Genomic DNA, 24,151 nt, shown 5'->3' with positions numbered 1-24,151 from the left:
AGAGAGAGAGAGAGAGAGAGAGAGAGAGAGAGAGAGAGAGAGAGAGAGAGAGAGAGAGAGAGAGAGAGAGAGAGAGAGTTCCGACGTTTTCATCATCCCTTTTTTTTTTCTCCCTTCCTTCCCTCCTCCCTTCCTTCCCTTCCTCCCTCCTCTCCCGTATGTGTAGCAGGTGGCGATGAGTTAGAGGTCTCTCCCTTGAGGTCCTTGAAATTGTTTGACTGGTGAGGGATTGACCAGTCCCTCAGAATAGACAGGTAAATTGACGGGTGGACGTAAGGCGCTTTCATGAGTTCGATAGATTGAAATTATGGGTGGGGGATGAAGGAGGGGGAGGAGGAGGGAGGGAGGCGTGATTTCACCTTACTGTATCTGAATCACATTATCGGACGTATATGCACATAGGTGTTACCGGACTCTGCCTGCGAGTGGAAGGAAAAAAAAAAAAAAGAAGTCACCTTCGACGGGGCTGTAAGGGTGGCGCTGTTGACGAAAATCAGAGTAGAGTCTTGTTAATGACCTTCTCGTTTTAATGGAGTCTATCCTGCCCCTGCTACTGAACGGAGCGCATAAAATTGGTCCTAGGTGATACCAAGATCTCTTTCAGGAATTGGCCACGGAGAAATAGGAGATGAAATATATTCCTCATCCAAAAAAAAAATGGTGAGATTTTTAAGGGTCAAAATCAAGAATGAAGAGTTGGGGGCAAGTCGCGTTCTCTCTCTCTCTCTCTCTCTCTCTCTCTCTCTCTCTCTCTCTCTCTCTCTCTCTCTCTCTCTCTCTCTCTCTCTCTCGTCAAAAATTCATAAAGTGAAACACACAGATTCTTTGAGCGATCCTCAACCAACCAACCCCCTCTCCCTTTTTATTAGAGGTGGGATTTGATTGAGTGTGAGATTAAAGATAGTCCAGTAGATGGCTTTACTATTTATATCGACAGTTTTGTGATTCGTATTGTCGTATGCGACAGCGAAATGTGCGAGAGGCGAGCATGTCTGTTTGCGAATCATGTATTTGTTGATCTTACTTTAATAATCAATTCCTGTACAATTGAATTTCTTTGTATTTTCTTTACATTTTCCGTACAATGTTGCTTGACATATCTCTTTTTCTTAGTCTACTAGATCACGTTTTCTCTTAATTGTCTTAGATCAATCGCTCTTCATAGACTTAGGGTGCGTCGTAATCTGAGAATCATTCGCAAAGGTTATATCAATTTCTGTTATCATAGAATTCAATGCGCTGATGGATAACAGCTCAGTAGATAACCTAAACGCCACCTGAGGCAAAGCAAGTGCTTTTTCCCCTTTTTTTCTTGCGAATAGAATTGGAAAAGTGTGTGTGTGTGTGTGTGTGTGTGTGTGTGTGCGTCCCATTTAGGAAAGGGCGTTCCTCAAGGGCTCAGGTGCGTACTGTCACCCTCGACATTTTCCCGTGAGAGGAGGAACGCGATACACACGATAAAGAACGTGTAAACAGAGGGTGTATGAGGGAATACACCTGGCTTGGCGGATGGACGGGTCTTTTGAACCCGTCTCTCTGTCTCCCCCCCTCGCTTTCCAACACTGTCATTTTTGTTTTTTTCTTCTGTCACCTGTCAATCGTGACTTCCGTCCCCATTGTCCCCCCTCCTTGTTCTCTTGAGGGGTTATTATTTCTGTGGATTGTTTTTTGTTGTTGTTTATATTCTCTTTCCGTGCGTCAGTTCTGCTTCCCTCTGTACACACACACGCGCGCACGCACACACACACAAGCGCACACACACAAACACACACACACATACATACCTACACGCACCTGGCGTAGGCTGCAGGCTTGTCTGTGTGTGTGTGTGTGTGTGTGTGTGTGTGTGTGTGTGTATGTAGAGAGAGAGAGAGAGAGAGAGAGAGAGAGAGAGAGAGAGAGAGAGAGAGAGAGAGAGAGAGAGAGAGAGAGAGATGATGATGATGATGATGATGAGGAGGAGGAGGAGGAGGAAGAGAAGGAGAGAGAAGTCAGGAGAGAGGTGGGTGGGTGGGTCTGGCAGGAGGTGAGACAGAGCCAGATGGAGGAGGAGGGGCCGCCCAGGTGGTGGTCAGACATGGGGCCCTCCCCCGCCCCAGGGAAGAGGAGGAGAGGAGGAAGAAGGACAGAGGTGGGATGGGAGAAGCCGAGGAGGAGGAGGAGGAGGAGGAGGAGGAGGAGGAGGAGGAGGAGGAGGATGGGTGAGAGGAATGTGAGGCGTGGCATATATGGCGAAAGGAAGAGAGGAGAGTGAGTCAGTGGATCTGTCTGTCTGTCTGTCTGTCTGTCTGTATGTCTGTTTCTCTCTCTCTCTCTCTCTCTCTCTCTCTCTCTCTCTCTCTCTCTCTCTCTCTCTCTCTCTCTCTCTCTCTCCTCCCTCTCTCATATTTCTCTTTATTCTCTGTCTATACGCAGATCTCATTCCATGCACTCATAGTTAGGTCCCCACCCTCTCATTTCGTGGTTGCGTTTTATGGTGAGATCTCTTCCCCCGAGCCACGTCCGCTGTGTCCTGCCTCTTGCATTCCCCTTCTATCCTATTCATACCCGTCCCCATCCCTACCCTGCTATCTATCCACGTCCCCATCGTGCAAGCCCCGCTATCCCGCCCACACCTCGGGGTTGTGGGCGTCGCCTGGCCAGGCCAGAGGAGTTAGCATCAGTGTGTCTCAACCACTTACCTCACCACCGCCACCACCAACCATCGCTGCCACGACACACACACACACACACACACACACGATTCATAAACCATTCCTCCTCCCTCACCTCCTCTCTCTCTCTCTCTCTACCACTTGCCTGCTACTGATGTGCTCTCTCTCCAGCTGATTTTCCTCCAGGTGGTGTGGTTCTTTTCTTTTTTCTTTTTTTTAACCATCTCTGCGTCATTCCTTCTCTGGTCTGTCCTTCTGAAGGCGTGCTCTTTTCTCTTTTTCTATCGCTATCGTTTTATTCATTCTTCGTTTGCTCTCTTCGGTCAGCTAGAGGCTTGTTAGCATAGGGTGCTTTCCTCGGGTCATTGCTCCTCTTGAAAGTTCTCTCGTTTCTTTCTCTCTCTCTCATTTCATCGGCCAAAATCGTTCGCCACACTTATGCCCACAACCCGCGAGCGGGTGTAGGACGAACAGTGCTAGAAGCAATGTCTCATTCTCACGCGTGGCTTAACTATGTGACTGTCTATTTCTATGACTTATAGAAACTATACGTGTATAGTTTATAGATTCTGAATTGAATCAATGTTGGTTTTCTATACTGTCATGTGTTCTCTACGTTCTATCTTCGATTGCTGTTGGATATGAGGTCTTAGGCCATTGCTCTACCCTTCTTGTTCTCTCTCACTATAACTTCACATCCCTATATCTTCTCCTCCACAATTTTTCTTATAACATTTCCCTTGTGGTGTTCTTTCGAGGATTCCCCTGAAACCTTCACTTCTCTCATTGATTCCACAAACGCTCCGTCCGTTCCCCTATATCATCCAACATTGTGAACTCTTTTCCCTTCATCCCTGCGGGGGCATTTTCCCGCTTAGTATTGCTAGCTAACCTCCCTAGCCTTCTGTTTGTCTAGACAGTATTCAAAGGTAAGTAATCTATGCCTATTATCAGCAGCATTGTACCTAGTCCTTCCTTTCTTCTTAATTGGCAATTAAGTTATTGGCTATAACTTAAGATCAAAGGATCGAAAACCCTAAGGCCCATAAATCTCTGATATGTCGTCAGAAAATGTATACATTATCCAATATAATCTATTGAATTCATCTTCGTATTTGCATATGAAATTGAATGTATCTTTATAAGAAAAAAAAAAGATGCCGTGGGGTTACTTTTTGCGAACAAATTCTTCTCGATGCCTTGTTTACAGTATGTATCTATATTGATAATAGAGCAACACAGGGAGCTATTGATTATAAATAGAAGTGGAAAATAGTATAAAGTGAGGAGCGTATGTGGCCGTTGGCGCTCCTACGCGTGCGCAGAATACACAAGCAGGAGACAGATGATAACAGAAGGATAATTGCAGCTGTTGCTGCAGTGGTGGTGGTAGTAGTAGTAGTTGTGGTAGTAGTAGGGTAGTGGTAGTAGTAGCAGTAGTAGTAGTAGTAGTATTAGTAGTAGTAATAGTAGTTATTACTGTTATTATTATCAATATTATCTTCATTATCATCATCATATCATCATCATTATTATGATCTTCATCATCATCATCACCATAATCATCCATCATAGTTTTTAGTAGTAGTAGTAGTAGTAGTAGTAGTAGTAGCAGTAGTTAGCTGTAGTTAGCAGTGGTAGTAGCAGCAGTAATGATACTAATGATAATGATAATGATAATGATAATGAAAATGACAGAGTTGTGACATCCCGGTTTCGCCTCTGTATCAATCGCCACCTCTGTATACCCCACGAAACCGCCCACCCCTGTACACTGATGTGTACTCGTGTGAACTGTAACGTGTTTATGGACCTTTATACACACACACACACACACACACACACACACACACACACACACACACTTACACAGAAATTCCTTTTCTTCCTTCCTTCTCCATCCTGGGTTCTCCTGGGCTTACCCAAGCCTTTACGAATAACAGAGAACTTCCCACGTCAACTAGAGGAGGGTAATCATGTTCCGTCATGCTCTAAGGGGTTGATTATCCTCGGCCCTTATCGTCTCTCTTATCACAACACCTGCACTACTGCAGTCCATCATCGAATCCCTGGCTCTTAAATCCAATTCTGTTGCTCGTGGCTGAACGCGAGAACGCCTCCAAGCCACTCCCAACACCCACTCCCCCCACTTTTTTTTTTCTTCATTTCGATTGCTTGAAAAACCTTGAACACGTAAACAGAGGAATTACCCTCTCAAATACTACCTCATCTTCTCCTCCTCCTCCTCCTCCTCCTCTTCTACTTCTTCTTCTCCTCTCCTCCTCCTCCTCTTCTTCTCCTCCTCCTCCTCCTTCTCCTTCTCCTCCTCCTCCTCCTCTTCTTCTTCTTCTTCTTCTTCTTCTTCTTCTTCTTCTTCTTCTCGTCGAGTGATGCCAATGTGGAATTCGCAATAACAGGAGGAACACATAAGTTTTCCTGAACGACCCTATTCGTATGATGGCCCGCGCGTCTGTCTGTCTGTCTGTGTGCACTTGAACCTCAAGACATCACGAGAGAGGAGAGGGTCGTGTATACATCTTAAACAATAATATAAATGCATCTATATCGAGGCGAGTAATTCCAGAGCAACAGTGCTGTCACTGTGATATAGTTTATATATATATCTACCATGAATGAAAAGTCACCTTCGGCGAGGCTGCGTCATCGTCAGTGGATGGAAAGGAGTACGCAGTGTGGTCGAACACCTCGCTTCATAGAAGACCATCATATCCTTGCTCTTAATAAGGAACACAGTCTTGAAACTGCAGAGCCCCATGAAAGGCGTCCTGAGATTGTAAGATAATAACGAAGAAATATATATAGTATACACATTAGTGTGAGTGTGTGTGCGTGTGTGTGTATATATATACATTCATATGTTGTATGTAATGTAAGGAAGCAGCACCGCTACTCAACGGCAGGTGATAAACCCTTCGGGCCAGGAGACATCTGGGCTGCAGTGAACCTAAAGACCCAGGAGATGTTCGCCTTGCACTGTATCTTCTGCTCTTATCTCGACAACCACTGGTTTCTGAGCGAGGCAGGACCATGCAGACACCCATAAAGCTCCGGGGGAACAGACAAATCGATCAGCAGCGTAGGAAGGAAGTGTTCTCCAAAGGGGGAAGGCTATCTTTTGGGTGGGTCCTCCCTTAGTGATTCACAAGGTTACCACTGGATATGGCCCTTATCTTACAAGGGGGTTGAGTGACACAACGCGCTACTTAGGCGTCAACCTCCATGCTTGGCCCGTAGACGCCCACAATTAACATTTTATAGAGTGACTTAAATCAAAAGGGTATTACTTAAAGGACGTAAGGGAGGGAGGGAGGGAGGGATGGATGGATACGTAAGCCCACCCACCCCTCCTGCTGGTGGAAATTCCTGGTCGTGTTAGTTCGTAAAAGTGTATATAATAAAGTCAGCTGAGGTTTTGGCAAGGATTTATTCCTATTATGAATGTCTTGGATGTGTAACCTCTGCCTCCCTGGGTCCATCTTGTCAGGCTCAGTATAAGGGATTGAATCCTGCATAACAAAGTATTCACCTGCTTGGGCAAGGATGATTTATATGTAGCATTGCTTTAAGTGTCGTTACTTTATAGCGGTCATTAATGATATCTTGGCATTAGGGCTATAAATTCATTGTATTAATTGATCATAAAGATTATATGATACTTTTCACTTAATTTCCTCTACTGTTTATTGGTAAATATAGATGCACTTAATAGATATATGAGTACAGGCGTTTGAAGATTCGAACGCGTTCACTCAAAAGGTTCATTCTATCTCATGTACGTGTTCACTCAAAGGTTCATTATGTCTTCTCTGATTATCTACGATCAATTTGACCTACAATTGCATTTATTTTGCCACATCATAACAACACGTTACCAGTGATAGTGTCTCTCAATAGTCATAGTACCAATGCTATGGCAGAAAGGATCATCTTGGTCTATATCAAGCGGTTCCCCTTATGGGAGAAATGACTCGTCATTCTCCGTTTACAAATGAACCCAAACACGGATATATACTCCTTTTTTTCAACTGCTGTTGATTGGTTCGTATTAGCGTGACGTGTACATGTCCAGCCAATCAGGGTCTGAGGGTTTTATTCATACACGTGACACAGCGGAACTTGAGAGAGAGGGAGGGAGGGAGGGAAGGGTCGAACTATCGTGGATATTTTTTGACATTCTTTAGTATTTTGGGTATATATGCAACTCTAAAATGATACCTCGCTTGAAAATAGTATCATAAGAATATATAAAGTGGCAGATTATACATGATATAGGTAGAGAGGTCGGGTAAACAATAGAACGATCGATATGAAAATAGGAGAGAGGGTTTCGCTTGACTGATTCGCCAGACGGGTAGGTGACCGAGGGGGGGAGGGAGGAGGAGGAGGAGTGCTGTTGTGTGGGTCAGCCAGCCGCCCGCCAGCCACTGCTAGTCAGGCTGTTTTGTTGTGCAGGTTAAGGGAAAGTTTCTCCTCGTCACAACACCTGGGGGCCCCGGTTCCAGTTGCCTTCCTAAAAATGGATTAGAGGACGGATGGCTTCTCCAGGAGGACCTATTCATCGCCATGGCCAGTGAGAGGATGACGGAGGAGGTGGCGGTGGAGGCGGAGGAGGCGGCGTTATTATGAAAGGTCTTCGGCGATCGTCTCTTGAGTCGACGGAACTCGAGGAGGTAAATCTTGCTTGGTCATAATGGGGGTTAGTGAGGGGGGTGTGGGTGGGTGGGTGGATGTGACGCTTGAATTGTGACCAGGCGAAAAGGTGGACTTTAAAAGGTAACGTTTTGTCCATTGAGGGTGATGGTACAATGATCGGTACGACGGTACAACCCTTGAGGTTTGGCGGTAGGACCCTGAAGCACGACAGTACGACTCGTTGAGAACGGACTTAAACGACCCATTAGGTATGACGTTCGCGATCCCTCCTCGCAAGAGGTCGGGTCATCACGCCCAAGGGTCGTACCGTCGTGCTCAACGGTCGTACCGCCATGATGGAGGAGCTCATGACGTAAACACGGCTATAAATTTCTGGGATACAATTGAGCAACGACATTGCGTGGTGTAGGCGCGCCCCAATGGGAGGCAGGGTTAGCGAGTTTGCGACACGGGGCTGGTCAGCCAAATATGTGGGTATGCGTCGGCTGTCAAGTTCTCCATTCTCCACAGATTATGAATGACACTGAGGAGATGTGAATACCTGGCTCCGAGATCTGTCATTTTGTTCCATGACGCGCACAAACATTCCAGACACCTAGTTTGTTTTCCCTTTTTTGAATCCCGTCAGCACGACAGTACGATTTTCGAGCACGATGGTACGATCCTTAAGCACGATGGTACGATCCTTAAGCACGATGGTACGATCCTTGAGCACGACATGTACGATCCTTGAGCACGAGTATGACCTTTAGGCAAAAGTCACGACCTTTTGGCATGTTGGCCTGGCCTTCGACATAACCTTAAGAGTAAGGTCAGGTCAAATCGTCATACCCAAGTGTTGCACCGTCGTGCTCAAGGGTCACACCGTCGTATTCAAGTGGCCAAGATTACGATGTGTATGTTCAAGAAAGTCTTGACCAAATTTGTGTGTGTGTGTGTGTTAGGAAAGGTTGACAGAGGATATGTCAGAAGTGTTGGGAAAAAGGAGAACGTGGAGACCAAATTGGACATGGAAGGAAGAACAGACATCGAGTGACTGGTGGCCTGAACATGCATGAGGGTGAAAGGCGTGCATGGGATAGTGAATTGGAACGATATGGTATACTGGTGTCTACGTCATTTTGAGAGGATGAGCCACTGCCATATTTGAGCTTCAGGGGAGTCTTCATGGTATCCTTGAAGGTGAAAATAACTTATTTTACATTAAGATTTTCCATTTTTTCGTGAACGGTTCATCTGAGAACCAACTTGATAATGGCCTAACCCATCACTCCTGATTAGTTAAGTGAAGTTGTCTGGTATTCCTCCTGGTGTGTCGAATGATATATATACGAATATAGTTCGAGTTTTTAAGACAAAAATTGGGGGGTCAACCTATACATGGGTAATCGATTGGTTAGGATGAATATCGTGCATGATGGGAAGGGCTAGGAGCACCTTGTAGCTTCAGACATGAAAAATATTTACCAGTTACTGCAAGTAAACAATGGAAACGTAAAATGTTACCAATTAGTAATTGAAAGTACCGTAACATAGTATTCTATGTAAACTTGTCATATTTCTGGAAATAAGAAGCGAGACTGAGCATAAACACAATTTCAACGTAAGGTAATACTAAAGGCTGCTTAGGAAGGGCCGATGTAAGGGCAAAGCCAACGCGACCAGGGCTCTGCCGTGTCAGCTACACGGTACGTGTTTTTCGAATCGTTTTCAGTTTTAAACTTTTAAATCACGTGTATATTTTACATTAAATGTGCCTGAATGAATATATTCTCGGAAATGAATATCGTTTGCTGAAACGTGACTTATTTCAGTGTAGAATAGGATAAAACGCATGAAAGAAAATACTTTGCCTAACCTTCCGCTGTTCGGGAATGTTAATTTCTTTTTCTAGTTTTCGGTTAAGATACTTGTATTACAATGTTTTATTCATAATGTGCTTGATATAATACATTTACAAATATTTTTGCTAAACTGACGTATGTATGACAGTGGAAAGTTGGATAAGATTATAACAATCTACTTTCGCTTTCGTTCAAAAGATGTTGCCGTAATCGCTTTTCGAATGATTTTCAGTTAACAAAAACTGTTATTACAATCATACTATCCTGATTGACTTGAATAAATACTTGAAAGGAAAGCACAATATTTTTTGCTGAAACTGCCCGCGTTTGTGTAAAATGCCGTAATGATAATGGTAAACAATTGGCCTTCGGCGCTCGGGTGATTCAGGCTCGGCGAACATCAGTTTCCAGGACGTAGAGTGGTTGTTGAGGATTTTCTGAAAGTTTTATATGCCACGATATATGTTGCTTTATTACCCTAATTTATTGTTCCATTACCCTCAAAAACTTGGGTCTACCTATACACGAGGCATATCATTGGTGCTTTCTCAGCCAAAAATCAGGGATCGTCCTAAACGCGAGTTGTATCTATAGACGAGTATATACGGTATATATAAATATTCACTCGCCCATCCCCCTCCTACTGCCTCTCTCCTTCCCACGTTACACCGGGGGCGTCAAGCATGTCATTACGTTGCCCCAAGAAAGTTGGTGGTGAAAGTGCCGTATGTTCTGTCTCCTCGTTTGGTAGAGAGAGAGAGAGAGAGAGAGAGAGAGAGAGAGAGAGAGAGAGAGAGAGAGAGAGAGAGAAATATACTCGAGAGCGTTTGCGCAAGATTAAGTTTACAACGCGTGTAATCACTATGACTCTTAACCAATGAGCAGTTCGGGGGGTCGTAGCTCCTCAAGTAGATGTATTTTACGTCTGTTTAAGAGGACACAAAACGCGCCTCATGGAAGGAGAGAAGACATACCATTTTTCATTTTAAATGATTTCGTGCAAAAATGCGTAACCACCTATGTAGACTTATCAGCCTTGTAATTATACTTGGTATAAGGTAACCACTCATGTAGAACGAGGAGTTAGTTGCAAGTCGGCAAGTCGTTTTTTTTAAAGGGTTTAGTTTAAAGGAATGTCCTTATCTGTGATCTGCAGCAGGTGGCGAGGGATCGTTCGTCTGTGAAGACAGGCGGAGTCTTGCCCACCACACCTGTGGTCCAACAGGTACCACACACACACACACACGCACAAGAAAGAGATGGGGTCTCGCATATGTAAAACTCCCTCCTCATTCAGTACAAACAGTAATTACAAATACGTAATTACATGCAAGCTGGTGCACACACGTAAGCACTCTCGCACGTAGATACTAGTTCACACACACACACATGGGGCCCCACGAGTGTACAACTCTCCCCCACACTATAAATAGGTAAATACACACTCGTACACACATCTAATAGTTTTAGAACACTAAAGAGATGTGACAGTACTTGTTAACTCGTACCCATACCGGTCCCCACCTGTCTGATCATCGACATATACCGTATGTACCTCCCCTTCCTCGTCTTCCCTCCTCGTTCCTCCCAAACGTCCTTACCTGGGGATGTTCTGTGGCTAGAATGATAACCAAAGCTATAGGAACACGTGTGTCTGGCGAGGCGCCCAGATGTGGGGTTCACTTTGACTATAACAAGGAGGAATCTGGGTGGTGAACACACAGGAGGCTAGAGCCATCTGATGGCTTGTTCATGGAGAACACTGGCAGCAGAGATCATGAATAACACAGGGCCTGTAGTGATTATATACTGGGCCACCTGTTTCGCTCGTGTGTGTGTGTGTGTGTGTGTGTGTATGTGTGTGTGTATATATATATATATATATATATATATATATATATATATATATATATAGAGAGAGAGAGAGAGAGAGAGAGAGGTGAGTCATATACAAGTGGAACAGCAGAAGGCCTGGAAGGCGAGTCTTTGGGACATATGTGGAAGAGTTGAAGGAATTTAAAAGAAAGGGAGGAGGGAAAGGGAGGGGGGCTTAGATGGGAGAGGAAGACCCAGTAAAGGAGGTGCTGGTGAGGGAAAGAAGGAAGGAAGGAAGGGAGGGAAGGGGAAAAGGTGAAGAACAGCTGGTGGAAAGAGGGGTAGGGGGTGGCGGAGGAGAAAGTGTTGGCTGGTGGTGTTGGGTGGGCGGGCGGGCTGGCAGGTAGGGGAAGGGAGGAGGTGTGTGGGGGTAGGATAGAGGAGGGGAGGGGGGGGGGGTTCGAACTCATTCATAGATCGAGTGAGCAGACAAGTTACCGTATACGGCGTGGGTAACGTGGTGGGGGTCGCTCACGTGGAGGGGTCAGGCCTCTGGCTGATCTGCAATGGGAAGATGGGCTCTGACGTGTGTGTGTGTTGGGGGGGATGTTGGGGGCGGTGGGAAGGGGGAATGTTCTAGGGTGGGCACTGAAGTTGTGGGGGAGGGGTGGGGGTTTGGCTCGCCCTACCTTCACTAGGGGTGGCTGAAGTTGGGGAGCTGAAATGCATAGCACTTGCCTCCCCTCTACCTCTGGACCCTTCAACCGCTCCAGATTAGGGGAGATTATAAATATATAAACCTCGAGGATTGTTCAAGTACACACGCATATACATGTATACACATTCAAACTTACATAGACGTACAGTGATACACACACACACACACCCTTAACTATCTCGTAGCTTTTAAAAGAATCAATTAAACAAATGAACTCGGGGGTAAAAGTTGAAAGAGATAGATGAGGTTGTATGTATGAACAACTGAGGTACCGGGCTTTAGTGTGTATATCAACCTTGCTGCATCACTTAGCTGGTGTGTGTGTGTGTGTGTGTGTGTGTGTGTGTGTGTGTGTGTGTGTGTGTGTGTGTGTGTGTGGAGGTCACACCCTGGTAAAGACTAACAAGAAAACTTGAGAAGCAAGAGAGGGCCATGAAGAACCCTGGACTAGTACAAGTCTCATAGACTCGAATGGTCCACCTTGCCCATTCGTATTCAAGGAGAGCAAGAGGAGGAGACCCGGGCACATAGTCACTAGGGGATGTAAGTTTAGGACCTCGCTCGAAGAAGAGGAGGAGGAGGAGGTGGTGGTGTGGGTCGTGTTTCCGCGGAGGTGAGCTAACATAGTGCCAATCTTTAGGAGAGGCAACGGGGAAGTTAGCCGTAAGGTATAGACCCGTTTGTAACAGTGTAATGTGTGTCTTTCGTAAGCTACCGAAGAAGGCGTTCAAGAAATAGACAAAAGACCTCTTGTAGGTGGTCGACGTGAAGCGAGGAGGTCACATGGATACAGAGCGGCTCTTGTACAAAAGGGGAGGAGTTGTTCGTAAGCAGCAACTGAAAGGAGAGGTATGGGTGGGTGGACTGTTCATTCCCAGAAGGTCTTGTGTACTTTTCCTTTTATGTAGAGTAGTCGGTAAGAAGGATCTCCCTTCTAGCATCAAAAGATGACTGCTCGAGTATACTAGGAGCTATCTAAGCCAGTTAGGGTGGAGATTATTAGTCCAGGGAGCTTTTATCTAGCTTGGTTAGGGTAAAAGGTGTTCCTTAGGGCTCACTGCTGGGACCACTAATGTTTTTATATGCATAAAAGACTTGCCAAAAGGAACTATATACCTGAATATGCTTGTCTGGTAGAAATGCGAGGTTATGTTGGACCCACGAGTGTTTTAAGATCTCTTCCCCGTATGCAGAAGCTAGGAATCGCAGAGAGAGAGAGAGAGAGAGAGAGAGAGAGAGAGAGAGAGGCTGAAACTGGTTATGCAAAGTACTCCCTCAAGCCTCGACCCTGCTCGAGACTGTCCCGCTCGTTGCATCGTTATGTTCATCTGTGAATACTTTATCATTCATAATCTACGATTCACGCGAATATGAATGCAGCATTTAAGGAAAGTTCTGGACTTAATCATCTAATAAACTTGAATTACGGTCTTCGTATTGTGGCACGGAGGGTAAATTACATCTGCAGAAGTTTGGACTTGAAAGGTTTGCATAATGTAATTGCATTAGCTAAATGAAGTTTTGATTTAAGGGTTATGTATATAACTCGTCTACTTGACATGGGAATGTAGAGAGTATTAAGGGAAGACTTTGAGTGACTTGTACTATATATATATATATATATATATATATATATATATATTATATATATATATATATATATATATATATATATATATATATATATAATTCGACGCTGCTATGAAGTGGATGAAGACTTTAAGCCCAGAGGAAACAGGTTTGAGAACCGGGTAAATCTTCACAATGCTTCCACATCAAAATATACTCATTCCATTAAAACGTTCGGACGAATAGAATATTAACAGACAACCCTGCATGATATGAGCGTCTGTACGTGCGTAAATCAACACTTAATTAAGCTACAGTAAGCCGTGATTAGATATTGACGTTGTCTCGGTGCCTCTAACTTATAGTCTTCAGCTACTTGCGCAAACTGGTCTGGGATATTTATCATCGCTGGTTTCGTGCATGAAATATAACACAGAGGACCGCGAAGGAGAAGCCCATCGAGGATGGAACTAAGAAGCGCTTCTTAGTCAGTACTACTACTACTACTCCTGCAGGAAGAGTTATTCTTTATTTACTGTCGCGATAAACATCTTAACTATGTTATTCACTGGCTCTGATGATGTGCCTTCACTGGCTCTGTTGAGGGGGGGGGGGGGGGGGGGGGGAGCACTGAAGCTGTGGAATAATGGTGACTGGCGTTTCAGGTTTATTACAGTGGACTACTTTAGCTTGCTGACAAGCGCTTGTGGGGGTTCAGAACCCGTCGTGAAATGTGATAAGATCACACGCAATTGGTAGGGAAGATAGCGATAACTCGAGTAGTTAAGATGTTATTTGCAAGACTAACACAACACAAGGTTAGAATGTTATAGAGTGGATGGCACATTTCGATACACGTGTAATATATATATATATATATTCGATATAAAGCTGTCTTCGTGGGAGCAGCAAGAATCCTGTAGTTGGAAGGAATTCTTCGAAGACACAGAGCGACAAGACTCTCGCTTTATGTGCGTCGGCCTGACTTGTCTTTATCTGTAGGAGTTCCCTCCCTGCCCGGTCATAGCGCCGTCGTCGTGTGCAAGACTTCGACAAGAATGTATTAGATGAAGAGGGTAAGGAGACCACTGGCCGGAAGAAGGAACGTCTTTGGCATACAATCTGTGACTTCGCAGCGGTAAGAGAAGAAGAATGCAAGGGTCCTGCGTGCAGTAATAATGCATGTAGTCTTGGTATTGAACACTCTAAGATGGTGTTAAAGCTTATCTGATTTGTGGTTATAACTTTATGTTGACCGTCTTCATGACCCAGGCATTTGACAGACCGAAAGTCGGGTTCACCAACCAATAAAGGAGATGAAGAAGGAAAGAAGTACGATGCAGGACGCGCTTCCCAGCAGGCTGCGACACACAGCAGACGAAAGTAGGCTCTCGTCAGCAGGCTGTTGTAGCAGAGAGACCAGCAGATGACTACCTTGCGACCCTGGATTAAGCTGGAGAGAGATCGGCGACCCTGGGCTAAGCAGTAGAGGAAATTACGTATATCTAAATACCTTACGAGAAATGGATTACAGATGAAGGGTACATGGTCGATGACAGACTAGTTCTACCAGACGCACTGTTGGCGGAACTTGTGGAACACCTCTATTTTCTAGTCCCTGTCTTGAACATCTGTTCCATCAGGTCGGTGAAGGAGGGGGTGATGGAGCAGGGTGCAGCGAGGATGGTGGTGGTTGTAGTGGTGGGGGCGGTGGCCAGACGGGCGATGCTGCAATTCACACACGTGTTCCAGACTCCTACACGCCTCCGAAAGAAACGAGGGAGGATCCCCGACCAGGTTTTACAGGTTTTGAGCTTCCCACACTAACTCAATACCGTAGAGAACGGGCGGTGTTGCTGACCCTGGAGCACAGGGGTATGACACCTGTGCTGAGAGATCAGAACCCGGATGGCGACTTTTTAGACCTCACTTCAAGGAGTGAAACTGATATTTCTCATCGTGTGTATCCTCACTCTCGGAAAGTAGATCTACTGTAGTGAATACAGACCCTTTTTGGGCGCCCTTAGGCACAATGAGGTGGGACCGGATGCTTTAAGATGCCTCTTGTTGGCAGTTCAGGTCACTTAATCCTGTCTCGAGGACCTCGCCACAAATGAAGACCTGCTTGAAGCCTGGAAATGGTAGTTCATCAGTCTGGCTCATAAAGAACGCTTCTATACTCCTTCTTCCACCCTCATCAAGAGCAAGTACTTCTTGTTTTCCCTGGCGTGTCATTTCCCGCTCCCCCTCACTCCCACACTCTTCAACACCATCATCATTCTTGGCCTCCAGCAGACGTTAACCCTCCTCTGCCCCATGACGATGATACGTCTCTTTCGCAGATAACGACTCGATGGAAACCCAATTGAGCGGGAAATTTTACAGCTGGTGGGAAATCTCGAAGGATACAAGAAAAAAAAAAAACCCGTTACAGTCGTTAAAACGGTTACGCAGTTTTTGAAGGTTTGAATATTCGACACCAGTAGTTAGAGAGAGAGAGAGGTTGGGAGAGGGACAGATAGACGACGATACACTCGAATCATAACCCAACCGCAAGACGTGTTAGACTGGGCAATTTGTCTCCTTAGTCGCAATCTTTTGTCTCGCTCTCCTGCTGAGCTGAACGGAGTTGGGTCTCTCTCCCCCTCTCTGTACGCTCATCCCTGCGTCTGTGTGCGTCTTGTTTTTTCTGCCTCTGTGTGTCTGTCAAAAGTGACGTCCACCGGAAAGCAGCTGTGAGCACAATCATCGCCAACTCATCTGCCGTAGCGGCGGCAGAAGCAGCTGTTCGAGCGATAGCCACAGTCATCGCCCTCGTCACAATCCTTAGTTCATCATCACAAAGCAGAGGACGTCGCTAGAGCGAGCGGGAGGAACAGCAGCAGCAGCAATGCCACTCAGCAGGTGGCGTGATAGAGGCAGGAGGAGAAGCAGAGGGAGTGAAATGGTTCAGCGGAGGTGTAAGGGAGTGAGTTCGTTCCAACTTACTACCTGGCTGGCGACGCCCCTCTATATATCACCTGTAGAGGAGGACAAGGAAGGGCCCGATGCCACCAGCGCCAGGGGCCTATGGTAATGAGAGAGCCCAAGGAACCATCCCCAGTAACGTGAGTGACACTGAAGAACCACTACTCCTATGGGGCTCCCCCACTAGGAATTACTACCACTGTGGTGTCCCACCAACCAATCATTACTACGAACCCCAACCCTTGCAGACCCTCATACAGTAGGTACCCTAAGTTCGGGTCCCTTCCTGTTACCACTACTGAAGGCCCGGAGCACAGGCCCTTGGAAGCTCCCACTGCAGCGATGTCGCTTTACCACTGCAGTGAGACCACTTTACCACCCCAGTGGTTCGCCCCGAGCAACACCACTGTTGTCTCCCACAAAACCATCGCTCCCACAAGATTGCTAACCACTTCCATGAGACACGAACTAAACTACGCCTCCCACTGATGGAAAGTGACCCCTAATTACCTTGTTAACGACCTCCATCATGCTCTTAATGACCTACCTGATGAAGCCCGGATGCCCCGGCAAAAGGGGGGGGGGGGGGGTCGAACGGAACAAGCGTGTTTGAAACCTGGCGATTAGACGCGCTGGTTATGACAATTTGTATGGGACCTTGAGCGTTATTTAGCCGGTTGATTTGCGGTATGGGATCTGGTACATAAGCCGTATTTTGCCGGCTGGGGTTCGTGACCCGTCCATACCTTGAGCACGACGATAACGACCCTTTGAGCACTACCGGACGACGCCCTCAGGACGATGGTAACTTGTTAATCTACCAATGTATCTACTAATCTACTACTATTTTCTTTTTTTAAAGATAACTGTTTCAATGTCCATTATCTTTTTACCATTTTTAACAACGTAATCTCTATAACCTACTACCCGTTTTCTCTCACATTTGTCTATCACTCATGTTCTTCCACAATGACACTCTGCCCATTTTTTTCCACACTGCCTCGCTGCGAGTAACTTGTAAAATAATTACTTTCATATTTTCAAGACATCTTACAATCCAATTTTTTTGCCATGTTCCACCTCGCATTTTCTTCATAACTTGCATGACAACCAGTTTTCTATAATACCACAGCTCGTTTTCTTCCAAGAGAGTCGCCCACCCATTTCTCTCTCAACCTCCCTCACTACACCTCCGTTTTCTTCGCCTAATGGCAAGCTATCATAGATTTTTAATTACCCCGGCCTTGTGTGTGTGTGTGTGTGGTGGCATCAGAGGAACTGGTCCTCCCTGAATTCTGATCATATCACTTGAATTATGTTTGCTAAATACTGACGCAATAAATCTCGCCAGGAGACCGAAAATGGCGAGTTTTTTCTTAGCCACGTTGGCGAGAAATTTTTTTTTTTCCTTTTGTTGAATAGATTATCGCTTACGTAGACATGGCATTATACATGATGCTTTATTTAAGAGAATAACTTATTTATACCTCATGAGATATTAGTGAACTTCTATATCAAGTATTGGTAATAGTATATGTAGATTCGTTTATCACATGCTTACATACACACACACACACACACAGGACCAAAAGGTATGGAATACGTAATTGCTTCGAGGATGTTGTGTGCACGACTAATTGTTGCCTCCGGCTTACATAGGGCCGGACGGTCCAGTTAGAGAGAGAGAGTTTGGAATTTTTCATCAAAAATTCTCTATTTGCCTCGGGATATGTATGATACTATAGAATATATCTTTAGTATAGATTTGTTAATACAATGTGTACAACTGATGAAGGCCATGAACACTGACCCTATATAGGTGTGTCCTGGTGTTGGGCCACACTGTCTAGATTGGGTTATGGTTGTATATTTGGTTGTGGCTATATTCTTTGGGGCATGGGTTTGTTATACGTTTCATGGCAGATTTTTTTTGTCTTCTTGAGGTTTCATCATTCCTTTTCTTTCAATCCATCGCCAAAAATTTCGTCCTATTTCTTCGCCAACAGAAATGCGAGACCAGTTTCATAATTCGGCCCAACGTCATTGCAAGGCAGGAGTTTTTATTGTGTTGAGAACGGATGGTGAAGGTGCGTGCTTTGGCCATCCCCACACACCCCCTTCCTGCTTGCTCAGGTCGTGAGGGGTCAGAGAGAAAGAGAGAGAGAGAGAGAGAGAGAGAGAGAGAGAGAGAGAGAGAGAGAGAGAGAGAGAGAGATGCCAATTTAGTGTCTTGAGTGACCCACGTCTGTATCTTTTTCTTTTTTTTTTTTTTTGTTGCGTTCGAGTCTCTATAAAGAATTGTGTCCATGGGGTTTACCCTAATCGGATCACTGTATTTGCTGGTCATAACGAGGAGATTTCGTGGAGCAGTTTGTTAGCGTTGCGATCCGCCAATCGAAAGGATGCGGCTTCGTATCCCGGATAGAGGTAGCTGGGTTTTAAACCTGGATCATGAAATGGTGATACTGATTGTGGGGTATGTAGGTCAAGACCCGGGTTGGGGGTGGGTGGGGCTTTTGCCCCCCTTCGTTTTCTATATCTTGAGCCTCTCACTCCTCAAACCCCTCCAAGAAATCCAGCCCAGAGTGGTCACTCCTCCAAAACCCAGGCCTTCCAGTCAACACTAATCTAGGCCCCTCCAACGCCCTCTGGAATCCTCCAACGCTCCCTTCCAGTCTGTCTGTAGCTCCCCAGACTCATCCTTCCAGTCGCAAAGAAAATATTGTAATCTTTATCTCTCGCCACCTGGATCTGACCTGACCTGGACCTGACTAGACCTGACCTGGACCTGGGTGGTACCTGGTGTTTGATCATTCGGTCCTGCTTGTGTGTGTCTGATAAGAACCCCGGCTGAGCAATGTTCAGATATCAAAAGACTTGTGTCCGACTCCCGGACAAGGGTAGATGCCCTTGTCTTCGTCTAGCCCCGTGGGCACTAGCCGGTACATGTGTACCTGGCGTAAGGTGACACACACACACACACAATCAGACCTCCTGGTGACCGCTGGCAGCCCTCCAGCATCAAAATTAACACAGGCAATATTCACCGAGTTTCCCGCTCCTACCTTTCCCTTCATCGTATCTCTTCCTCCTCCCCCTGAATTATTGAGAGAGGCGGCTGTCATGAGGTCCAGGCGAGAGGTAATGAGGCTCTGTTGATCACAGGTATTATGCATGACTGCAGGAGTGATGACTGGAGTTAATGAATGCTAAGCTGTGATCCTAGTGGTGCCGAGTCTGCGTTCGCAATCTCTTCCTCTTTTAATTGAGAGGCTACGTTTTGAGATCCTGGTATTTACCTACACATGATGAAATATTGTCTCTATTGAGTTTCTTGATGTAGAATGATTGGCTTCAGTTTCCATTTATGATTGAATTGCGATGAAGGTGATTTTAATCTTGGACTTTGTTTTTGGGTTGTATTTCCTTCTTGTATCTCTCCTGATGACGTGATTATTACACGAAAGTGCACTTGGGAACTTATCGTGTTTCATTTCCCCGTGAACTCGTAGGAATATATATATATATATATATATATATATATATATATATATATATATATATATATAAGCCGTTGCTTTCTTTAAATGTCACTTGGCTTCATATGTCATCACCCATATATTATATATCTACCTCAGCCAACACAAAGTGGACCTTCCCTGGCTCATATTTCCTCTTGAGAAACTTCATTTATTCATCAACATTATAACAACGCCATAAACCATATCGGATGAAAGCGTCCCGGACATATCTATATATATCGAGAGCAATTTCCCCGCTTAGATTTGAGCGTTGACAAATATAAAAGCGATATTCCCGCGCTTGAAAAAAAGTGTTAATTAATGTCTCGTATTTCGTGTGGTGCCTCCTCCCCGGCGTCGAGTTACCCCACAGGAACGTGGCGTATGTCATTGTACCTCTTCTGTGTCGGATTCTCTATATATCTTCGTCCCAAGGCCTCCCTCACCCTTGAGAATACGAAGGGAGTAACGGTAGGAATTCCCATAAGACTCGTAGCTGTCATACTATTGGGTAACACGTTACCTCGAGACACTGTGACATAATTAAGGGGGGTAACTATTGTAGTTACCTCGCGTACCATTGGCTGTCGGTGCCCCTACTGTTCTCATTGTCATTACCGAGAATGGTGTGGAACACCATTTTTTTTTTATCCAAGAGCCACAGAATGTTTTACACCTTTTACGCTGTGTAAAAGGTGTGTATGATTTACACTGTCATGGACGTATGATTTACTGTCATGGGTGTATGATTTACACTGTCATGGGCGTATGACTATTGTGAGTTGACTGTGTGCCTTCAAACTATCTCTGACTCCTTTATGAATCTGGCATATCTATTGAGCCATACCAAAATGTATTCAACATTCACTGACCATTATGCTCCCAGTAGGAACTATGATTTATTTAGCATATTTACGATTATCAGTGTAAAGTTAAGTGTCTTTATCTTCAAGAATTATAATGCATATCAAATGTGTCGTAATTGTGATCCATGCTTCTGTCATCTCCAAAATACATGATTCGGGTGGTCTGTATTTCGTCTCCCTCTTCTCGGGGCGGGTGGATAATCTGTCTCTTATTCTTGAAGCATTTACAGTCCTCCTCCTTACGTATGTGGAGACTTGGTTCTGATTGTGTTCTAATTCCACATTGTGATAACACGATCTTGTCGTGGTTTTTTCACGCTGGTACGTATATTCAACTTTGCATCTGTAGACAAAATTTTGTAATCCTTTTACAATACTTCTCTCGTTATGCTGTTCTTTTTTTTGTATCTAATCTTGCATATTTTTGTCCTTTTTTGTTGCTTTTGTGGTTGAAGTGAATCTGAGTTTGTCTTACCTGTATAGGTTTTGGTCCGGTGCATGACTAAATAAAATGGAACTTGATTCGATCGTTTCGAAAGCTATTGAATTCCCTTTCTCTGAGATAAGGTTAGATGGATGGAGGTAGATAGGTGGATGGAGGTAGATAGAGGTAGATATAAACAGGGAGAGAGACTTCTCTATCCACCACTTCAACAATTCTATCGGTAAATGACTGGGCGTTAAATGTCTTGTGGTAACTTTTCTTCACAAGACACGACCGTAACCCTCATAAGAGTATCGAGTTAGCGGATATAAATATACGAATGGCCTTTGGCAACTCGTGTGCGGGGAAGAAGACGAAAAAAAAGTGTTTGGCAACAGGTGACATACCTCTTGGGGTGGGGTACGGAGGGAGGAGAGGAAGGAAGGAAAGGAAGAGATGGGAGGGTGGCGGAGGAGGGAGCTCCACTTAGGTTTTAAGCGTAACATAATCGTCAAATGTAATTATGACCCATATATCCTCTGGGATCTGACCCTATGGGCTTGATGTGACACTCCGGGAGTAGCATTGGATTCCCTTGGCTGACGCTGGCGTATGAAGTAGACGGTCCTGCCGGCCGGGTATGAAGTATGGGATATTAAATGAAGGGGTGAAGGTTGGATAAGGTCGGGAGTTAATCAATCTTTCCTTAATGGTGGGGAGAGAGAACTTGAGTGGCTGCCAGTTACCACACATAATGTCACTAGTCGAGTTTCTTTGAAGCTAAGAAGAGAAGAAATGTATTATGAATTTTAGTAATGTAATTATGAATAATTATATGAATTAAGAAATATTGGGATGTATCATAGAACTGATGTTTTTATTCAATTGTAATTTGGCAGCTTGTGTAATCATAATATCCTGTATTATATAATAATTTGAACGGGTTTGTAATTTGAGAAGTTAAAGTAATTTTGAATTACATAAATATTGGGGTATCTTGTAGAAGAACTGATGTTCTTTTATAAGTGTAATTTGGCAGCTTGTAGTCATAAGAATATCCTGTATTATATAAAGATTTGAACATGTAATTTATTTATGAGTGTAAAGCAATTTCAATCCACACGATGGAAATAGATGGACATATTGTAGATAGATAAGGAAATGTAGGCTACTTGTTCCATAGTTTGAAAATCGCTCTCAATCGTCAATGTCTTGGGTCATTGACTCTTCTTAATCTTTCTCTCCGCATCCAGTGAAGTGAGAAAGATAAGCTCGCCTTATCTCTCTCTCTCTCTCTCTGCTCTCTGCTATACCACCCTTTCTAACGCACCCTGGCGGCGTCCGGGGTGATGCGAGAGACGCAGGTACTTGCCCTTGAATAATAATTAGGGTGATAAGGCGAAGATGACAGGGTTGGAGGATGCCAAATCAGCTGATCTAACGTGTTCAGTCGTGTCTGCTGACGTCACGGCAGTCACACATCCCGTCTTGTCAGCAATATTTTTTCTCCTTTTTCGTATTTTTTTTTTTTATCTTGCAATGAAAGTATGATCTTTGAGCGCCACGGTTACCCTCGTTAAGGACGATGATAACGATCTATGAGCAATACGGCAGTTAAGAAAAACTATATATACTCTCATAACAGTTGATATACGTAGTAACAATCCATTTCATAACGTAATAATGAAAAAACTGATAACCCTCTTTTCATACAAAGATAAGTGATGAAGACGATAGATAACTTGATAACAACCATCATAGAAATGATAGCTATCTCGTTACGATAAGAGATAGAAACCACAGTTATCTCGTCTATGTAAATAGTGAAAGACACTGTAACACTCTCGTCTTTCGAGCCATATTGATAGACACGAGAACACACTCTTCATAATGTAGATACCCAAAGAAGCAATCGCTATCTCGTCTATAAATAGTGTTACTGTGGGCAATAAAAAAACTATATTTGTCCTGATAATGATAATGACACGTTATTCATCATGACTCATTTTTTTTCCCCTGATCTTCCATCCATTGCTTTGTCTTTTTCCTTTCCTCCCCGTCCATGGCGAAGTGTCTTGTATAGTCTGGAGGAAGAAGTGTTTACCGAAGGCTAAATAATAGAGGGATCGAGAGAGAGAGAGAGAAACACATCCCTCCCCCTCTAACTCTCCGCATTCCCTGGTTCAACTGGAAATCGAATGATGCACGAACATCCCTCAAAATGATTTGTCCCTTTAATTAAACCAGAATGTTAAATTAAGCGTATAAATAACCAGACTCTCTCTCGCTGGTCATTTGAGAAGAGATCCATCGGCAGTGGGAGGGGGTTGAGGAGGAGGGGAGTAGGGCTTGAAGAGGGGGTGGGGTAAAGGGGAGAAAAAGGGTTGAGGGGAGATTAAAGGCCCTTTGGCACACAGGGGGGGGGGGGGGAAAGGAAGGGGGGAAAGAAGGCCTCGAAACGTATTTCTGGGGTATAAAAAAAAAGGGAAAAAAAAATCCCAGCGTTAATACGGCATACGGGTACGACACGTGTGGGAATTAGGGTCGTATTTTGGTACACACGGGTCGTCCGAGGGCTTGTAACCCGTCAGACGCGGTTATGAGAGGGTTATATGCATCGGTTGTTGAAAAGCATTGCTTAGTACATTTCCTAAAGTGTCCGCCATTAGAATAATGCTTAAGATACGATGAGGTGTGTGTATATCTATCTCTCTCTATACACCAATTCCTCATCTTGGATTACATTACCACGGTCGTTTAAACAGCGTCAACTCGTTTATTCGTGGACGTTTCTTATCCTCGGGCGATTACAAAAAAATCTTCTCTTCAGACGTTCGCTTAACCTCCCGTTCATCATAGTCAAGTCAGACAGCAAATGACCGAGACACAGACAGACAGACAGACGGACGGGAGACCATTATATCTGCCATTCGCTCAGTGTCGCCTCGCTTCTCGCCCAGGCCTTGACGACATTGCTCATGACTGATGGAGACATTTATACCACGACAGGAAGTCATTGGTCGCTGCCACATTGCTGCCGAGGTCTCCACCCTCCTCCTCCTACACCACCTCCTTCCTCTCCCATACTCCTATGTAGCC

The 24,151-nt window shown here is 44.7% G+C and overlaps 1 protein-coding gene across 2 annotated transcripts in view; it reads left to right on the top strand.

The window, feature by feature from the left end:
* Positions 1–7,092: 7,092 nt before the first annotated feature.
* Positions 7,093–24,151, top strand: part of LOC139767298 (discoidin domain-containing receptor 2-like) — a 119,054-nt gene continuing 101,995 nt past the window's right edge. For both annotated transcript variants that reach the window (XM_071696507.1, XM_071696508.1), the window contains exon 1: positions 7,093–7,345. The gene's annotated coding sequence lies outside the window, so the exon portion shown is untranslated. The remainder of the gene's footprint in view (positions 7,346–24,151) is intronic.

Source organism: Panulirus ornatus, chromosome 59 (genome assembly GCF_036320965.1).
Source record: "Panulirus ornatus isolate Po-2019 chromosome 59, ASM3632096v1, whole genome shotgun sequence".
Classification (NCBI taxonomy): domain Eukaryota; kingdom Metazoa; phylum Arthropoda; class Malacostraca; order Decapoda; family Palinuridae; genus Panulirus; species Panulirus ornatus.
Note: the sequence above shows the minus strand (reverse complement) of the source record. Positions and strands in the feature narration are given on the sequence as shown.